Source organism: Bombus pyrosoma, linkage group LG9, assembly GCF_014825855.1.
Source record: "Bombus pyrosoma isolate SC7728 linkage group LG9, ASM1482585v1, whole genome shotgun sequence".
Lineage (NCBI taxonomy): Eukaryota > Metazoa > Arthropoda > Insecta > Hymenoptera > Apidae > Bombus > Bombus pyrosoma.
In genome coordinates, this window is record NC_057778.1 from 4,334,870 (window position 1) to 4,355,566 (window position 20,697).

The window sequence follows — 20,697 nt, forward strand, 5'->3', positions numbered from 1 at the left end:
AACAGAAGCAAGCTCTCTGAAAGGTAATTTAACTTGAAACGTGTTCCGCTATGAAACTTCGGCAAAACTAAACTTGTTATTCATCGACGACGTTGTAATCTAATTTTGCGCAAGTTAACTTCGAAGAATACTAGTCGATGTGACGTGGTATTGTGCTAGGTGTTGAAGAAAGGTGAATATATAAAAGAAAGAAATTATTATTAAATTTCATATCATTTGATAATACTTTCGTATGATCACAAACATTTTGTACGATAAAAGTGAAGTGTAGAATTCGATAAGAAAAAAAGAAACGCTTCGTTGGAAAGTAAGAGTATTTGCCAATACCTTTCCTAGCTACGTATGCGAAGCGTAAATAATCCTGGTATTACATAGGCATTTTTTCGATTTTCGGTATTGAAATCAAATCTATATATTGCTTTCGTGTTTAAATTAAATTTATAAATTGGGAAAGACACGTTTATTGTTTAAAAACGACTACGAATACAGCGAACGAACAAACGTGCTCTATAAATATATCAACAAACGGCGATTCAATTCAAACACGCGGCGACAAATCGGGACGATGTGCTCCGTCGTTCGAAAGCAATTCAGCTAGCGATTTCCCTTTGCGCCGGGGGCTGAACGGGAAGAAAAGGAAAGAAGGAACCAGGGAGAGGGGGTAAAAATTACGCGTGCCAACGAGAAACACTCAAAGCGTTCCCAGAAAACCTGCGATTGTCGAGCAAATCAAAAGAAATAACAATTTGCCTGACCCAGATGTCGCTTGTCACAGCGCCTCCAACATGGCCTCTACTGGGAGTATACGACGTGTATACGACGTGTATGCATTACAAAAATACGGGCTGACGTTCTCCTCTCTACTGCTGTTGTTTTATTCAATCCCCGCCACTTTCGCTTATATCCAGCTCGTGTATTACTTTAGGTACAAGTTTTCGCAAGCGGCACGCATTGTCTCGCCGCCGTGCCGTGGCCAAGACATTCCGTTAAAAGTATACATATATCTCTATATGTACTTTTCCGTAACAGAGCGAGAAAGAGTAAAACAGAAAAAGAGAAAGAGAAATTTCACCAGAACAAACCTCACACGGACTACATTTGCAAACGCGCCTGTTGTACAGGTCTTTTCCTTGCTCTTCTGTTCTTTTCCCTCTTTTCGTTATTCCTTCTGGAACATTTCCTTCAACCACCACCACTACCACAACCACCACCCTTCGTCTCTCATAACGTCCTCCCACAAACTCTGTTCCATCCTTTTTGCCTCGCGTTGTCGCGCAGTCTCTCAGTGACTCATTGTCCAAGTGTTGCGACAATGTGCTCGATGTTACCAACTGTGCTCGTTACATAAAAAGGAAAAACTTCTGCGCCAAACTCGTAATACACTCGACGCCGTTTTAAAGCATATACTCTTGTACCACGTCCTCTTCCACCCCCGTTGTCGAGCCCACTGTTTCCCGGTTGATTTCTTCCCCCGGACTACGCAGCACATCCACTTCATTCACTGCATCCGTTCGAGCCGTGGGCGATGTAAGTAAGTTTCGTGTGTACGTGAACGTACGAACCATGGTTGGTGCATGTATGTACACACACGTACACAATTTATCTGCCTTTATCTCGAAACGCGGCAGGACGCAACGTTGCAGCCTGTGCAGACGCAAGAAAGGAACGTTTGGGAAGGTTTCGCGAGGTTCTTTAATAGAACAAGGGAAAGAGGCGCGAGGCGGATCGGCACTTGTCGAGAAAGACGGTTCCAAAGACAGTGGAGGGCGACGAGGGCGAAGCTGGCAAGCCCAAAGAAAAGGAAGAAAAGGACAAAGCCGAGGGAACTTGCAAATCGTCCGCGCCAGCCTTCAATGTTAGCTCAACGTAGTTTGCCGAGACTATTGTTTAGCGGATGAAAAATTATATAGCTCGCGGATACGCCCGGGTTTGTGCTACAAAACGTCGGTTTAATGATTGTTTTAACTATAATGTTACGGCCACCGTGTATTTAGAGGTAATGAGGTTCTGGAGCTTTTAGGAAAGTTGTAAAGTACAGGGAAGAAAATTCAAAGATAAAATGCATTTCGTTTCTAACTGAACTTGGTGTTTGACGAACATTTTTTTTACTTCTGTACGGGAATTGGGTCATTTCCATGAACCTTCATTTCTTATTAATATATCATGCATGTATGTATATCCACAATCTAATAATAGTTTTTACTCTTGATGTCTTCATTTTAATCCTTCTGAACACCAGAACAAAAATATATCAAAATATGTACACTAACTTACATTGCTCGACTAATTATATATTAAGCTTCTATAAAAAAGGAAAATTAACTACTCGTTGACATCTATTTCGTTCAATACATTCCAATACAATTGCACCTCATTTCGCCTTTTTCTTTTCCAGTTGCTCTTCGTCCTGGTTAGATACTGATGATGTAGTTCTTTAATTTAGCGGGATACCTCGAGCCTTCCGTTCGACTCCATCAGCGTGAAAAATGACTGGGGAAAATTCCCCATGGAAGAATAGCCCGCGGTAACCTCGCAATGATCGCTCATCCTCTCCTCTTCGATTTCTCCTACCATCTTTCCTCGCTCGCGTGCGCCGTAACCAAGTTTCCCGATAATCAACGAAAGAATGAACGTTGGCCGCGAAATTCGAGGGATCCTAAATGATCGAAAACCTGTCGATGTATCGATCGGAGTTTCTCTATCACTCTTGTGCTCGATATACATGTTTGAAAAAGGGAGAACAAGGATTAGAATTTTTATAATTTCGTTCGATTCAAATAGAAATGAATGCTATATATATGCTTTAAACTTAACTAAAGTTAACTTGAATTTAATTTATGTGAGTTAACTAACTCAAGCCTAATTCATATTGCGTAGTTAGTAAAATTAGAGAATGTAAGTAGTATATGGTATATAATAGTCAAGATAGTTGAATTAGTAGACTTCGATTGAATTAGTTGAGTGTAATGTAATTTATTTATGAAATATTCAATTGGATAACACTAGATAATATTATTATTTAAATTCTTAGTTTAGATTAAACACTTTAAAGATATTGTAATAGCACTCCTGTTAGTGTTTATTTGTCATAATCAATTTATATCTCTTTTGCATATATCCTGCTTAAATGTTTAAGAGAATTAAATTTTCCATAGCCTACAATTTCAATTTATTGTTTTTCACATTTAACAGATATAGATAAATTCATTGCTGCAACACAAAAAATGCTGCGTGCCGTAATAACATATTACCCACGACAAGTAATTCCATCAAGAAATAATAGCAATTTATTTCACATCTGTTTTCATAAAATTTAATTGAATACATATAATAATGAAACATATGAATTAAATGGTTAAATAAAACATAAGCCACGATTTTCCATTTTGTAAAAATATTTTCAATTGCAAAAGCAACGAAAAGGTTCATTTAATTGCCGTATAAATGCAAGAAAAATAAATGAACAAAGCGACAGCCGCGTCCTTTGTATTTTAAATTAATTAGTTCCGACGGTTTGATCTATTCAAATATTACAAGATTACTTTCGCGAGAGGAAATTCAGAGAAGTATTTCAAATTAGTGAGAACGAGATTGCCGAAAACGTTTTCGATTTTGTGTCCTCGGTGGCGGCGATGCAATCGTTATTATTTATTTTACGCAATGATAAAGTGAAATGAGTGGTTAAAAGTATTAACGCTGCGTTATCGATGAAATATAATGTCGCGTTGTGCTTAATATGGCGCCGCCTGCATTAAATTGTGATTCTGATTACGTTAGGAATACCATTGATTGAAAGTACGATTAAATTTTAAAATGTATATTCGATGAACATATCCATGTCACCGTAAGCATTTTTTTTACTGCTCTAGTGGAAAATTAAATGTTCTATAAACGTTACTCCGTATAAAATATAGCGTTATAAATTTATTCGATGTATAGAAAATTGATTATCTAAAGTATTATGAAAAATTTATTGTCTGGTGAACGGAAATATTTATCAAATCAGAAAAACAAATTATTTATGTATTATTGGGTATTATTTTATACAGTCGTATAGGATAATAAAACTTAGCGTTATTATTCACTTTATATACAATTTTCTACATTTGATCTCTAAGGTAACTTAACTATGCACAGAACAGAGAAATTGAAAATTAGGCAGTTTGATAGAATTGAGTTGCATTGAATGAGAATCATTACAAAATTCATGAAATTTATCAATTATACTTATCTCTGTATTTTTTCTATTTTATTCTCAAATATTGTTTCTATTATTCGTTCTTATATGATTCTTCTTTATGTTCTTAAATAAAAATCTGTCTAGAATCTACTACTTCATACTAAATATGGGATCATACTAAAGTCTTAAACATAAAATAACAATAAGAAACTTAATAGAATGCGAAACAAAGTTTTAATATCACGCATGAACTGTACGTATTTAACAACACAATATGATATTGGTTTGCGAATGGCCGTATATGTTCTTCATTAATTCATTCTCGTATCCTTTCATTTTACGCAGATACGAACAGTACACTTTCGCCATTATCACTCGCATTACAATTTACGTTGCAAAGAAACCACACATTAATTAACCAAATTACAATTACTTTAAATCCATTGATCGCCTTTCGAAAATTTCAAATAATATCTTTCATACCAAATCTCGAACTGATCGTAAAATGATACACTTGCACGAGCAACGCCGATTATAAAGAAAAGCTGCGAAACAACTCGCAATCACTTCAACAAATTAAAAATAGTGCACTAATTATCGGTTATTTGATCACTTTTATCATATAGCATACAAATAATGTACATGATCAGTTTCAATAGAAATCAAACAACAAATAATTATAAACAACCTTTCTGATAATACATGTTTAGATCATCGGTCACATATAATTGAATTAAAGGTAATCAAAGCAGTCTGATGAATCTAAAATGTGAAAAAATAGACAAAGAATGAGAAGCAGGTATAGTTGAAGTTAATATATCTAAAACTATAAATAATCAAGAAAAATAGTGACAAAAGTATCAGGTCTCTCACGATCAACGTTTCACTGTATTCTACGATCACTCACGTTCAACAATATCCTCAAATCTACAGTATCGAAATAGTCAAAACCGATTTTGCGGCTGGTTTCTTCTCACAATTCCCTTTTCAAAAGGAAATTGGTAAACTCGACGTTGGATAGATGTTATACTTCTACGATTTCGAATAAACGCGGAGAAACAGGTCGAACATCAAAGGCTTGTCACTCTAGGAATACCGATCACGTGAAAGAATCATCGAAGCCAAGGTATAGGCAACAACGAAATAAGCGTATTGGGTTATTCAAATTTCCTTGCGGCGTGCCATGCCGCCGGAAAATATTGAATATTCTGGCGTGTAAATATTGGAAATTCTGAAACGTCGGGAAACACAGAGCTTTAGGCATAGGACGTTGTACGCCCAACTGGTATATACTTGTAATTGTGTAAACACAGTCGTTTATGAGCGACACATTTCCACGCGCTGCCATTCACGCTGTTTTTTCAACGGTTTTGTTTTCGCCAGTTTAGAAAGCTAGTGAAACGATGACGAGATTGACGGATCTGTGACGAGATTGAACACGTGCGATAGAAAATTTTTAGAGATACATTATATCTATTATACGAAACTTTTCAAAATTTCATTCGTATTGCAACGAGACACGAGTGTGATTTTATTGGCGAAATCTGAAACGAACCTGAAAGTGTACAATAGCTCACAAAAGTACTACAGCGCCTACCACAGAAAGATTTCACGAATACATTATGTTTGTTATATGGAACTTTCCGAAATTTCATTAGCACTGTAATGAGGTAGGACTATCGTGATTTTATTGTGTAAAATCTAAAACAAGTCTGAAAATATACTGCATACAGCGTTACTGTATGAAACATTCCATAGACAGTGTCGATGTTGTTTCTCCTGAATGCTTCGTGAACTATAGTAATATTTCATTCTCGGCGAGTCGTGTATAAAAGCACCCCATTCGTGAATGACTGATAGAAAAACGTCGACAGAGGGAGCTTTTGAACAGAGTGAATCTGGTTGGAATCTCTCGCGGTTCAGATTTAGGTTTCAGATATTGATGGAAGTAGAAAAGCCCTGTTGTAAGTAAATGTGGGGTGTGTAACGTAGAATTTGTGTTGAAATTGGAGGCATTTGAAATTATCAAAGTATGGTTTAGTTAGTTTCGAATAAATGCGATGGAGAATTCAGAGGTAATAAAGTAGACCGAGGTCGAAGATAATAAGGTGCGAAAGTCACAAGTTAATTGAAAGAGAATGTACCGCGGATATTAATACTAGAATGTTATACGTTGAGAAATTACAATTTAAATATACACATTGGTATTCTAGCACCTTGAAAGATAACACGGTAAGAAAAATGGTAAAGATTATCTCAAGGAGGCTCGATAAAGTAATGAAAGCGCCGAGTTTCACAGCCGCCAACCGACACATTTATAGAAGCTGAATGTTTTCTCGTCCCTTTCATTCAGAGTGCGAATTTCCGAAAAGAGAGGAGCTGCGGATCTATGACCAGGACGACGGTAGGTTACGGGTTAATTCGATGGGTTATCAGAGGGCACGGATATAAGCATCTGCCTGCAACGTCAAAGTTTACCAGAGACAGAGAGATGGAAACAGTAGAGAAATGGGATAGAGAAGAAGGGTTGAGACCGATACTGCAAGTACGGGAGGATAATTAGCCTCGGTGGAGCAATCCGCATAATTATCGTTCGCGGCGCATCTGTCCTTGTCGAACGGTTTTTCCCCACCCATTTCATCAAGCGATCTTCGTCCAACTGGAACCCTGGTTCGAAACGTTTTACATCGACCGACAAACATTCCTGCCACGATCGAAACACAGTATCACGTCGATGATCCGAACGACAACCAATGAACCGCTTTTACCTAAACAAGGAATACACTGTTAATTGTAATCGCTCGTGAGCCCACGGTTTGGCTAATTACAAAGGTAATCATCGTAACGAATGTCACGTACAGATAATCCTTTTCGTGGACGCATGCCAGAACGAACCAGTAAGCATCGATGCTTCTGAATTTCCTGCTAATGATCTTGTTCAAGTTGAGATACTTTAAGGAATTATGGATTTGAAAAAATGTAGCATTTCAAATGTGAAATTTATCGTGACGCAGAACCTACCGCTTTGCGAGACTTCGATAACTTTTTTTAGTTGATTATTTGGAAATTACTAAATCTTCGAAATTAAGTAAACGATTAACAATCTGTGGCTAATAGTTATTTAAAATGAGATTAGTTACAGATTACTCAAAATTCTAATCTTTTGAAATTGAAAAACATAAAGTTGATATTAACTTTAGTTTACTGGATTTTGTAATGAATATTGTGAAGGATCAGGTTGAGAAAATCAAACGCTACCCCTTATGAAATTTATTACTCTGTGGTAATCAATTTTCACGTTACCTGAGGAGAAAGATATAGTATGATAGAATGTCCATTGTTCGAATTAATTGGAAGTCGTGACAGTTTAGATGATAATTTATTTCGGCAAGGGAAGCTGAAATAAAAGATAATATAAAAAATAATAGGCTCCAAACTTATATTCTTTGTTTTTCCTTCTGTTCCGTTTAGTAGTTGCGGCGTTCTATTAGTACTACAAGTAAATAAGTATGTTGACTAGATAATTTTCCGTAAAATACGTCCACAGTCCATAGTACTTTGCAAAATCAGTTTTATCTTCATTTTGAGATTGTTAATTATATTATGTATAACTCCTACACATTAAGTATAATTTTCTAAAATTAGTCTATTAATTCAGTAAGTAATTTAAAATAATACATATAATAATTCATATTATAATAATACATGTATAAATATACATATATAAATATTTTTAAGACACAATTTATTGTTATATGATCGTATAGAACTAAAAGTTAGTACCTGAAAAGATACGAACCACTCTAATACGCGATACTGTTTAATAAAATGCAGCATAAAATATCGTACCAGGAGGACCAGAGAAGGACCAATATAAAAATGTATACCACCACTGTTAGAACTTTCGTATGAATTTTCAATAATCGTCGATCAAATGTGGAGCATTGTATAGGTAGCATAAATTCGTACGGAAGTAGACAAATTCAAATAATATTAAATTGATGTATCAATATATGGAGCACATTTATTAGAAAATTTGAAGTAAGTTACTCAAACCTTCAAACCTTCATAATTACCTAATGTTGCTCTTCGATTCCTTTCAATATCCAACTACTGTCGTAATTTAGCATTTCAATCGACTATATCTTTCCCAAGACATTAACTATAAAACATACTATACATTTTTCGGTCCACCCAATAACAATCAACTTACACATTTGACATGTATCCCAATGCTTGTCTATCATCGTCATAAAACTTCGATCGAAGACTCTGTCGAAAAGGGATCCACTCCAATCGCGATTTCCACTTGGGAATTCGCCGACACGTACGAAAAGTGAAAGACACCAAACTAGAAAGGAAAGGGAGGAGAAAGAAAAGGTGGCAACGGGATGAATTCCGGCGGTGTACGATGCTGCTCTCCCCTTCTCCCCGAGTGACACACAGCTAATACACAGTTGCTTATACGCGTTTTGCACGAGATCGCGGCCGTCTCAACACGACGGATAGCGGTGAGATATCTGTCAAGCAGCTACCCTCCATCCCTGTCCCGACCAGGACAACCCATAAAAAGCATTCTCCTACGATGTACCTTGACGGCGCACGGCGTTACTCATGCCGCCGTCAGACATCATTTTTCATATCTCAACCCTAGGAATATCCACCGCCACGACACGACGGCTGACATATTCCACCCCTGTCTGACGTCGACAATGTGCCACGTTGATTGAATCGTCGAACGTCAAGGTGTACATCGTGTTCTCCTCCTCGTTCTACTTTTGCTTGTGCCTACATCTTTCTCCTATCCATTTTCTCCTTCTCTAACTATACAGGGTCGCGAAAGTTTTCGAACACTTGTAGACACCTTTTACGAACACACTATGTGCGTTAAGTGAAACAGTTTGAAGAAGATATGCAGATCCGTAATGACGAAGTTGAAAGATAAAAAATATAAATTAATTTCAGTTAGAGGTGACCTGATTCTTACGGATATAAATGTGATATGATCGATTTTTAACAAAAATGAAACAATAGGGAAACAATAGGGTCTTTACGTAATGGGATAATTATGTCCAAGAGATTAATAGTTCATATTTGTATGTTAAAAAGCTTATAACATTATAATTTTATTAAAATACAATACACAGTGGCTCGTAATCGAAAAACTTTTTGCCTCAGAAAATTTTATAGAAATTAGAAGATATTTATTGCAAATACACATTCAGTAAAAAATTAGTCTACAGCTTAAATATCCATTTTAAATATAAGTTAAGTGTTAAAGATGGCCAGACTGAATATTTAGACCTTTTAATTTATTGATCTGTTTAAATATTTTTTCTACTATTTCAGCGAAATGTATATTTTCAGGCATATTTTTAGATTGAGGACTGAGATTGAAACTCGAATTTCAAAACAATGCTAATGAAATTTCAAAATGTTTCATTAAGCACATATTCACAAAAGGTTTCTGTGACTACTTATATGCCTTCGCGAACAGCTGTACATCTACATGAACTGTCTTTATTGGTTTCCCCATATTACCAGACACCCTATATATCTTTCTCTGTCTCGCTCGCTTTCCGGCCCGTTACCTACCCTTCTTCGAGAGATTCAGCCCCGAGACTTGGTTCTTAACGAAATTTCGTCGTGGTAATTTCCGAAATACTCGTGTAGGACCGATCTACTCGCATAATGCTTTGATATTCCACTGTGGGGAATTGTTACGTCTTGCAATTCGCGGTGTTTAGGCCATCTGAATTCAAATGTGAATTCACGCGATAAGAATGTTGTGGTAAGTTGAAACGCAGGACTGTGAGGCGCTGATTAATGATTCGGTGATGCATAAACGGTGCAAAAGTGACGGACATGGATACAGATATGCTATGTAGTAGAAGTTTGAAACTGCTGCGTCGTTGAGGTAAAGAATGTTTTTCATATGTCTTATGCTACATTGTGTGCATTCTACCTTGCAGGATGTTATCCTGTTAAATAGTTTGCAAGAAGAATTTCATTAATGTATAATTTGAACTGGAAAGAAGTATTAAGACTAAAGTCTGTAGTAGTGAAATTTCAAAATACAACACATATATTGTACGAGATATTATAGATATTCGAAGACTCACAATAAAAATTTAAATAAAAAATTATTCTCGAACAATTCCATTTATCTAAAAGACTAGAAGATGTTCAGTGTGGTATCGTAAAAATAAATGATGATTCAGAGGAAATTATCAATGTTCTTGAAATAATTTGCAGCAGTTGAAGATTTTTAATACGATTAGATACACATTCTTAAATTATACGAATCTTTTTCCACTGTATTTTCTTATCTTCAACAATATTGAAAATAATTTAGGAGACACTCTGTAGAAAAAGTATTTCCAAATTTATTTCATTTTATTCCAACACCAATTCTTCAAGCACATGGCATGAAATGTTAAATTTGACTCACGTGTCGCAAGCTTACTCTTTTGTTGAGAAAACGCAGTGGGACAAACTCCTCTGCGAGAAAACATCTAACAGAACAGATATAATTTCAAAGCCAAAGTAATCCTCTAGTTCTTTCCCCATCACAAAAAAACAGAGGAAAAAGAGTTGCAAAGGAAAAAGTTAGAAAGGAAGTACGTGTAAGACATTAACGAACAATGAAGGCAAAAGTATGTAGACATGAAAATAGAATTTTATTGCTTAAACAGAATATCTTACTGGGTAGAACAAAGCAGTGTTTACTGTAATACTTACAGCTTTCTGCTTTGAAGATATTTACTTGACAAGCTTGTCAGTTTAATTCGCAGGAGACGCTGCCAGCAGTTGAACACTTGGATTTGGGGATCATATAATCCTAAACATCTTCGCGTAGGCGTTAAACTCTGACACTGATACTTCTCAAAATGGGGACTAAAGATAACTTAATCCAGAGGAACTAAAACCTGAGGTGTCATGTTGTCTATAAATTTAGTCTATAAACTAATCCCTGCAGTACTAAGATTTTCAGTATCGATAAAAATGTCATCAGGCAAAATAATTGAAATAGAAATAGCACATTTATAGAATTTCAAGCATGGGGGAAGTAAAGCCAGCCCTATTACTTTCATAGGTTTGATATTATTTATTTATCTTTGCTAATTGAAAGAGAGCGAAACTTTTTAATTCTCGAAAATTTTACAATTTTTTCGTGTAAGTTTATTGTGTCGTGCCTTAACAGTAATATTTTACGTTTCTATCACCACAGTAAGTAAAAATTCACTGTTTCTCATAATCTAGCTTTTGTAATATGTTAATAGAAATTTATGAGTCTCTTTTTGTCAGAATAAATTATTTTCAACATAGCACAGAGAAATATACTGCACAGTCACTCATAAAAATCTTCGTACTCCTTGTGAAAAGACAATTTCTACTTAAATGAAATATATATGTCATACACTAATATATTTTAACATATGGAGCAATGATAAAACATCTTTAACGATCAATGTGCTATAAAACACTAATTTTTCAGTGAAATTTTATTTTAATAAATTATTATTTTTCTTTTAATGAAGATTACCATTTTATAAAGTACGTGCACGAAGACTTTTGTGGGTGACAGTATGAAGGCATATTTATTGAGATCTCTATAGTAATTAATTGAACCATCGATCAGCCAATAATATATGATCAGTAGATTTGATCGTAATCGAATTTCCTGTCCACGTTGATATCCTCTGAGCAATTTCGCATTTTATGAAGAACGTTTCGCGATTCACGCACGTTCGACGTTGACGTGGATTGAGTACCTTGAAACATTAGTCACTAAATGTCCCCTCATGATGTATTTTCTGGGACTATAATCAAGCCATAGCATTGTGTGCGTTTATACTTTGTTGGTGGCTTGACGTTGACAGTAATTGTAGCCTGATACGATGACTGGCATGTTTATTGTGATAACATATCTTGTTCGCTCGCATCTGTGTCATGATGCTCTATAATTGCGAGTAATGACCCTTCGATTGTTTTTGCGAAAAGACAAGTATAAAGATAAACGTTAAAACTTTCCACTTTAAAACGTTAAACTTTAAACTTTGTACTATACTATTATACTATAAAAGCTAGGTAACAGTTCTAATTAACAGTTATTTCGGCGTAAAATCGAAACGTTCCAAAGCAGTTAACTGCAATGCTAAAATTGAAATAAATAAAATTATGAACCAGTACGAAAATAATATCCAACGCTTTAATTCAAATAAATCAAGAGACGTTCGTTCAAAGTATAATTACCTCCTTTCGTTTCCTCTTTTTATTTACAGAATTTAGAAATAAGAGAAGAAATAAAGCTATTTCACGGCATTAGTAGAGAAAATTTCAATGTTTCATAAACTTCATCCAAGACTATTAAAAACTACTTTCTATTTTGCTCATCGAAACTACCCAACCAGTTTACGACTACGATCCTGTTCTACGGGAATACCAATAATAAAAGTTTTTAGAACTCTAGACAGTAATAAATTTTAACTCCTTTTCATTAAGGAATTCTTTATTGTTCATCGAACACATCATTTCCGAAACTAAAGTAAATTTCAAAACTTCGAAATTATTATCACCAATATGAATATCTCATACACTTCAAGCCATATACTTTAACACATCGAGAATTAATTCCCAACCGCGAGAAAAGCTTCGAACCTATAAAATCGGAAACTGAACAAATACATCTGCACCACGTTACAGATGGTTAGAATGCCCAGTTTTATATCTCACCGATACGACTCAACATTTCGAATCACTTGCTGCGAATCTATGTTATTCTGAAATGTTCGCTGTCAATAATAAAAAAAAGAAGTAGAAGGTTGTCTGGGATTGGTCATAAAGGTAAAGGAGAATCGTAACGTATAGTCGAAGAAAGGATACACATAAAGGCCTGTCAGTTCTTATCCAGAACTCCTTTGAACATAAACTTACGCGGCAGCGACTGCAGGCAAACAATTTGCGAAGAGGGTTTCAAAGGAAATAGTTAAAGCACAGACAAGCAGCGTTAATGGGGTTTCGTTGTAACGGGAGCTTTTTTGGATGTTATAACGTGAAATTAAATGTGACCACACGTGCACGGTGTTCTTGGTTTTAATGCTAGAAATTAATTTACGAATGGATACAGATGGCGTTTGCTTAAGAAATATCCTCCTTTTCGTAATTTTTTTATTTCTACTGAATGAGATTTGTCGCAATTTATCTTTGTATCTTATCGGTTTACATTAAAATTAAAACATATGTAACATGACGTATTTGCGTTATCTACGACGCAAATAATTTCCACAGCATGGAATGATATAGAATGACGTATATTTCGACATTAATTTTATATATTTAGATAAATTGTGAAAATTAGAGTGCAACGTATCGTTGCAAACCAGACTTCATGACACATAGATAAAATATATTCTGAGTCAAACGCGAATTATACAATGAGTTGACGATTGTTCCTCATTAGGTGCAGTTGATATAAGTAAAATTCTCTCTATAATTCTGCTATGAAAGCATCTCTATGTTGTTGATGCGTGGATTACCGTTGCAAATATTGCAATTGACAGTACTAACTGATAAGCATCGCATATTTATTATATTCCCATGGTACCAGTTTCAACAGAGTATTTAATGTTTATCGATATTCTCATTAAATGTTGGAATAATTTATACGGTATATTGGAATGGAATAAATCTAATTGATATTAAGAAGCAATCAAGAATATACTTACACAAATTTTTAAATAGACAGCTATCAATTTCTTTCAAAATTGTTATAATATCGAAAAACGTATATGTGCAGTTCTATTTATTTATTTATGTATTTTAACGTTAGTAAATATTTCACACGATATGAAGAAATAATTACTAATTACTTGTGTACAATTTTCCGTTTCAATTTTATTTTAAACAGTTTCTTAAAACACTAAACATCTTCCTTGTTTGTTAAAATAAAAATAAGCTTTCTTGTAAAATGCAACGATATAAAGAACGCTGTACTTCTGCTCTGATTTTCACTTGCTTTTTACGTACACCTATTTCCTTCTTTATTCTGATATGGTATGAATATATCACAGAACACTTCTCAAGTGAAATTTGAATTTATTAATAAAGTTTATCAATAGAATTTGACGTTGAAAGCATTTCGAGCTATAGCGAACCGTAATAATAGAACAGAAATATGCAAGAATATTAATAAGGAAAGGATTAATATTATTGAAAATTCATAAATTGAACGAATTTCGTCCAAATGCTACCCAACTTTACTGAAACATGTAATTGCACAATTATATCATCAAAAAATTATTACTCGTACGAACTAGTACAAATTAGGAAACACAAACAAACATACAATTTTACATCAAACAGTATAATTAGGTAATTAATTTGTAATTTATGAAACATACCTGTCATTTGTTTTACTGTTAAACTTGTTATTATAATTCAAGGAACTTTATCAATAAGTTATGATTCGTAAAGCTTCGCTAATAATATTAGTTCTATCGTATAAGGCGATCTGAGAAATAGATTGATTTCTCCCGCGTGTAAAAAATAACGTTCAAGTACAAGTTTGCATTCGATCGTCGATCGGCGCACTTCAACTTTCCATATTCGCTGGCTTTAATTATATAAGTGCTATCAACGTTTAACGTACATTCCGTCGATTAATCAATAGCATTCTATGATGAAATTGCTATTCATAAGCCGAAATTAAATTACAACCTCGCCGAAGTTCCTCGAAATGTACTAGTTTCACGTTAAAGGATTGTTTGAACGGAATTCCTTCTTTTCACGAAAGTCAGCGATTCGTATCACGAATATGCATATAATCCAATTTTATACTGCTTGACCCGTCGTGTTAAATTTCGACGTTTTGAGCTCGGTTTAAACGGGATTGACAAGACAAAGCGAGTGAACGAGGAATATAATTTTGAGAAGAATAAAAAAATGGAGAAAATAAGAATTAAACGTGGAACGTAGATAGCTAACCAACTACGTCGAAATCGGAAGGATCCTGGAGAAACATTAACTAAAATCGCTGTAGTAATGACGAAATGCAGTTCCTTGAAACAAGCCGAATGATAATTGCGTTGCTTTGTGGAAATTGCGAGCCACCATTTTTCCTGGCCCCTCTTCTCTGCTCGCCATAAATTAATAAAAATTAAATTATACGAAGAGTGGACTTTTTCTTTGCTATTCATGCTTCATTAAACGAGAAGAGGCTAGGAGATATAACGAAAATGAGCTTAACAGTTTACAGTTTGCGCTCAAGTAGTTTACGAAAGATTACACACCTTTGGCTAACATCTCGTTAAACGTTTTATGATAGCACGTTATTGTTTTAAAGTAAGAAGTTCTCTTAGTTAAATTCATAGACACTTTAATAATTAAAATAACAAACTAAAAGCAGCTGTATTATAATTTAATAAATTTCACGTAGGCGAAGCTCTTTAATACATCCATACGAGTTTAAAGTAAATAAGCACGGATTCTTATTCTCTTAAGAACAGGAGTATAGTTTCATTTGTGTAATTCATTTCTAGATAGCGTCCAGCTGTTACAATTAAGAAATTAAAACGAGTCTTTTTGAAAAGGGCAGAATATGTGTTTGTTGGTGCAATTTCGATTACTGTCTCTGGGATAGAAACGAACAAAACAACATTCTCTAATTAATCTTCGTCATGTAGTTTTTATCTTGGATGACCGAATGGACATGAATGTTGCAACTATGATTAATCACGATGTAGATGAAACTGAAGCTGAGATTTTTGTACATATAACATTTATTCGACCAATTACATGTCTTTTATGTTTGTGAAAAATTACGTACAGAAATATTCTTATATTAACAAGGAATTGTGGAATTAATTTTTAAATAAATTTGTATTAATTATAGCATCATAATTATGTTGTATTATCAATATTATAAGAATTGAACGTTATTGCTATTTTATTCAATGAAAATAGCATAATATTGGAAATATATTTTATTCATCGAGACACGTTTCACTATGTAGATTTGCAAACGTTAATGCTAGAAGTTAATGCTGATATTTCTAAGGCTGTAGTTCGTTAGCTTACAACTTTGATCTACTTATCCGCAAACAGATCTATTAACTTTTCTCAAAAGCGAACTCCTATGAAACGCGAGCAGATAAATTCACAGATTTTACTTAATTTACATGAAGCATAGTTAAACAAGAGTAAAAATTAGAAGAACAAACAGTTAAACGTTCAATTACATTGGTAACCTTTGAAAGTTTGTGTTAATTAAAAGTCAAGCAGCTCGGTGAAAGTTTAATTTAAATTTAAATGTCTGTTTTTCCGGCGGAACGGTATGCTTTTGTAACTACCAGGATCATTTTTATAAGACTAATATCAAAAGACAATGGAAAGTTTTAACTATTGTAATCATACTTTAAATTCATTTCTTACACGTCATAATTGAATTGCAAATATTTACGCAATTACGGGAAACTAAAAAGTGCAAAATGTATACGATGTACGTAATATGCAAAACTATATGAAATATTGAAGTATTATGGTCGTCATAATTATTAGATGAAACGACTTCCTATTCATCTTATGCTTTTAACTACATTCATAAAAATATGAATTTGAATAAATATCCGCTACTAAATACTAAAAATATGATTTCAAAGGTATAAGGAAATAAAATATCCAAAGGGTGAGTCAGAACATGTGGGAACACATGGCAGGAGCTGATTCAGCACACTGAAATAAGAAAGGTTCGTACAAAAATATGCCCGGTATGACATTTTTCTCGAATGATAGTTTCCTTTGTATTGTAATAGTTGTTTATCTACCTTCTGAGAAATTGCTCGATCAGTGATTAGGTCCAGCTTCAATAGAAGCGTGAGTGCATCGCATCAGAGATTACCGATTACTTGTTCGCATAGCTTATACGGATTTGTGGGTAACTTTAGTCATCACGTTGGTGGTTACGTTAACGAAAAGTTTTAATAACTATCATCTGACGTTTTATAAACAAGAGATTTTAAATGCCCTCGTAACTAATAATCAAATGAATTTAGGTTCTGAGGGCGAGCTGCTCAGGAAATAAGGACAGCAAACGTATCTATTTGCTGGGAAATCGGTAGTGTAACAAATGTCTAGCATCACAACTTAAGCTGTAACGCGAAAACAAGGTCATATTCGGCATATGTATACGTGAACTTCTCTTCTTATTTTAGTGCGCTGAGTCAGCTTCTGCCGTACTTGTCACATGTCCTGACTTACCCTACATTTTTATAGCGATGAAAATATAGAATATAAATAAAGGATATACGAATGCTGCAACAGTTTTACTAACGTTAAGAAAGAGAGGAAATATTAACATTTAATATTTTAATATTTCACCTTCATTACTGTCGATAAATAACCTTCAGAAAGTTTCTCTCCTTCGATTGAAAATATTTCAGTTGAATTATAGTGATAATACGAAATGAGTTACGAAAGAAAGTTATGTGATGGATTTTAACTGATGTTCAGATTAAAATCAATATATACCATTTGCATTCTTGCAAGTAAAGAAAGCTGTCGATTTTGATTGTATCATTCGTACCTCAAGAATAAGTTTATGGACAGATCAGATGCTTAATATTCAAATTTTTATTTACTGTCTGGATTGAAAAATCAATTTGATACAAATATCCGCAAGCTTCGTTTTATCTTGATATCGCGATGTACAAATATATTCTCGCAGGAGAGCAAGACGCAACAATGACATTTTGCATTACCCAACGGCTTGTCATCTTGCCATTTCACTCGCGAAATGTCGTTCGCGAGGCCGTCGAGCCACGCGTTGCGATCAAGCGAAGAATTCACCAAAATGTCACATCTCTCCGGCTTCCCTCTGTGACGCATCGATCGTTATCAATGTCATTTGAAAGTTTTAAGATGCAGCAGAGCGAAGCGGAAGAGAGCGAGATAAAGTGAATTTTTTAGTTTGTTTGCTTTTTCCTTGACGTTACGCGTGAACTTTAAATCGTTGAAATTTAAATAAATCTTTGAACGCGATACAGGAGAAAGAGAAAAATATAAAAGAAATATACGTGACTCCATATTTCGAAACAAACGTTGTAATTTTCAATTCATCTTTTGGTTCATTTGTTTTCATTACTCGTCCCATTTGTTAGACGAAAGTTTCAGGGAAGTAATAAATAGAGGTAAGGGAATAATTACTTTAACGTTCAATTTTCTGTAATTAAAATTTTGATTGCATATGAGAGAAAGAGACTATAACTAATTATATTTTATTCAACAAAAAAATATATCAATAAAAAATAATATATTAATTGAACATGTGAAAAATAATAATTGATATCAGGTAGATATGCAATAATTTTCTCAAATTAATGCTGTAACAATATTCTAGATTAACAAGCGTAAACAGCTTTAAACTAGAAGCACCTAGATTACACAGTAGCCCTTATTGATTATTCAAGTAAAGACTAATTTTGATAAATAACAAATATTTGACCGCAATATTATTTCAATAATAATAATTGCAATAATTGATTACCTTGTAAAGTTATTTTTATATCGACGTTCTAAAATGAATACAAATTAAATACACTACTTACATACTCCATGAAATACTGTGGAGTTTATAACTGGAGAATCTTTTACTCGGAAGAAACACGGTAACGATTATTCTATGAAAAGTAAACTCTTCATGTACATAAGTAAATGTCTTTTACAAACAGATACTATTTATTATTCATTTATTATACAGATATTATTTATTCATTCTTGGTGTCATATGTTTAACAAAATCATAAATGCAACATTCTCCAATCTGCATTATTGCGGGCTATTACAAATTCATTGTTTCTTACAAACAGTTTTTTACATAAGCATCCTTTGCGTATGAATACGTTATTACTTGACTCTTTACGTGATATACCTAGGCAAATAAGATTCGACGTTATTTACATATTCATGGTTGAAACTACTTTAATGCCGGTAGGAAACTACAGCGTTATTTTATTCCAATTTCCATCTTAAATGGTAAACAGAACGCTTCTGTCATTTTGCTCGCGTATCGATCGATTTTCCAAAGTCGTCTCTCGTTATATGTTGAACGTAAATTATCGCGCCGCAATGGTACCGTTAATCCTCCTTAAAATGAAATTGGAGAATGCACTCCTTTGGAAGCGTCGAATAAATTACAGGGGGCTTTAAATCGTTTCGAAAAAGTATTAAAGAGTTATACGTACAATGTTCCTACCGACCGCGATGATATATCTTGCTCAAGAGTCAACCATTTCTTGAAGCATAATATGTTATTAATGCTATTACCAGAATGTTTGAGAGTAATCTCGATATATAATTACTTCAATGAATTTTGATTTTTAGTTTCTACCACATCTCTTGCAATTCTCGGGATGTTGAAACATTTTTTTGGTATATGGTAATAAGAGAAGTATTAATGAAAAAATAGGAGAAGCGCGAATTTAATAAAACGAAATTATGGCAAATAAGAGGAAAATTGATATGCGCTAGTACGGACACGTACAGAGATACAGTAGGAGAGTTGGTGAAAGAGGGTAAATATATGAATAGAAGTTAGGCAATTTTGTGAAGATTTAACAAATATTCGAGAAGTTCTGTTTAAGAAAATAAAATGAATTTGTACTCTAAAATAAATAAATAATAGATTATATATTCTAGTAGTTTTTGTATAATTATTTCAGAGATTATGGATGGATACAGGTTTGATTTCCTCTAATTATGATTCTAATTTTGTTGAAAATTCAAGCACAATCTGTATCTCGGTAATTTTTCCTTTTGATGAAAATTTGAATTTCAATCAAGGATTTTGTACTTGCTTTATAATCTGTATTAAATTGGCTCCAGATTTATTTATGAACTGAAAGACACGAATTTCATTTCGACTCTATTCAAAATACTTTGTATGAAGTCACACCAAAGCCCTTAAAATCAGAAATTTGAATCATAAAGGTCACATTTGATAAAAGATTCAGATACTATAAAACCACAATACTAAAATAATTCATTCCATCGAATTCCTGTTGAATCATACAATATGTTATGCAATCTGATTTCTAAAGGCAACTATAGATACCGATAATAAAACTATAACCATTTTATGGGTCATAGAATCCTTAAGATGTACCGTAAGTATAAGTAAAGATATATTCTATTTATCCAAATTATGAAATAAATATTTATCAAATTAAATTCACTACATACACACTAGAAAAGTATTTACTATTTAATCCGAAAGTGTGCATTTTTTAAATTAAATAATACTCAGTAAAGATACTAATTTTTCTAATAAAACAATGTCACATCTACTTATAATTCTTTAAAAAAACTAACAGCGGTTATTCTTTAGTTTACTTTTGTTGCTATACGTAATTAAAAAAGTATTATGAAAAAATAACTACGAAAGGTGTTTCAAATAAATCTGACTTACTTTTAAAACAAGCTGTGTAAAAATGTAAAGCTTGATATACCATTCCATTAAAACA

General features: G+C 33.7%; 1 protein-coding gene across 4 annotated transcripts in view; it reads right to left on the minus strand.

Moving 5' to 3' along the window:
• LOC122570667 (lachesin-like) overlaps window positions 1-20,697 on the minus strand; it is a 161,990-nt gene that overhangs the window by 47,586 nt on the left and 93,707 nt on the right. The window lies entirely within an intron of this gene.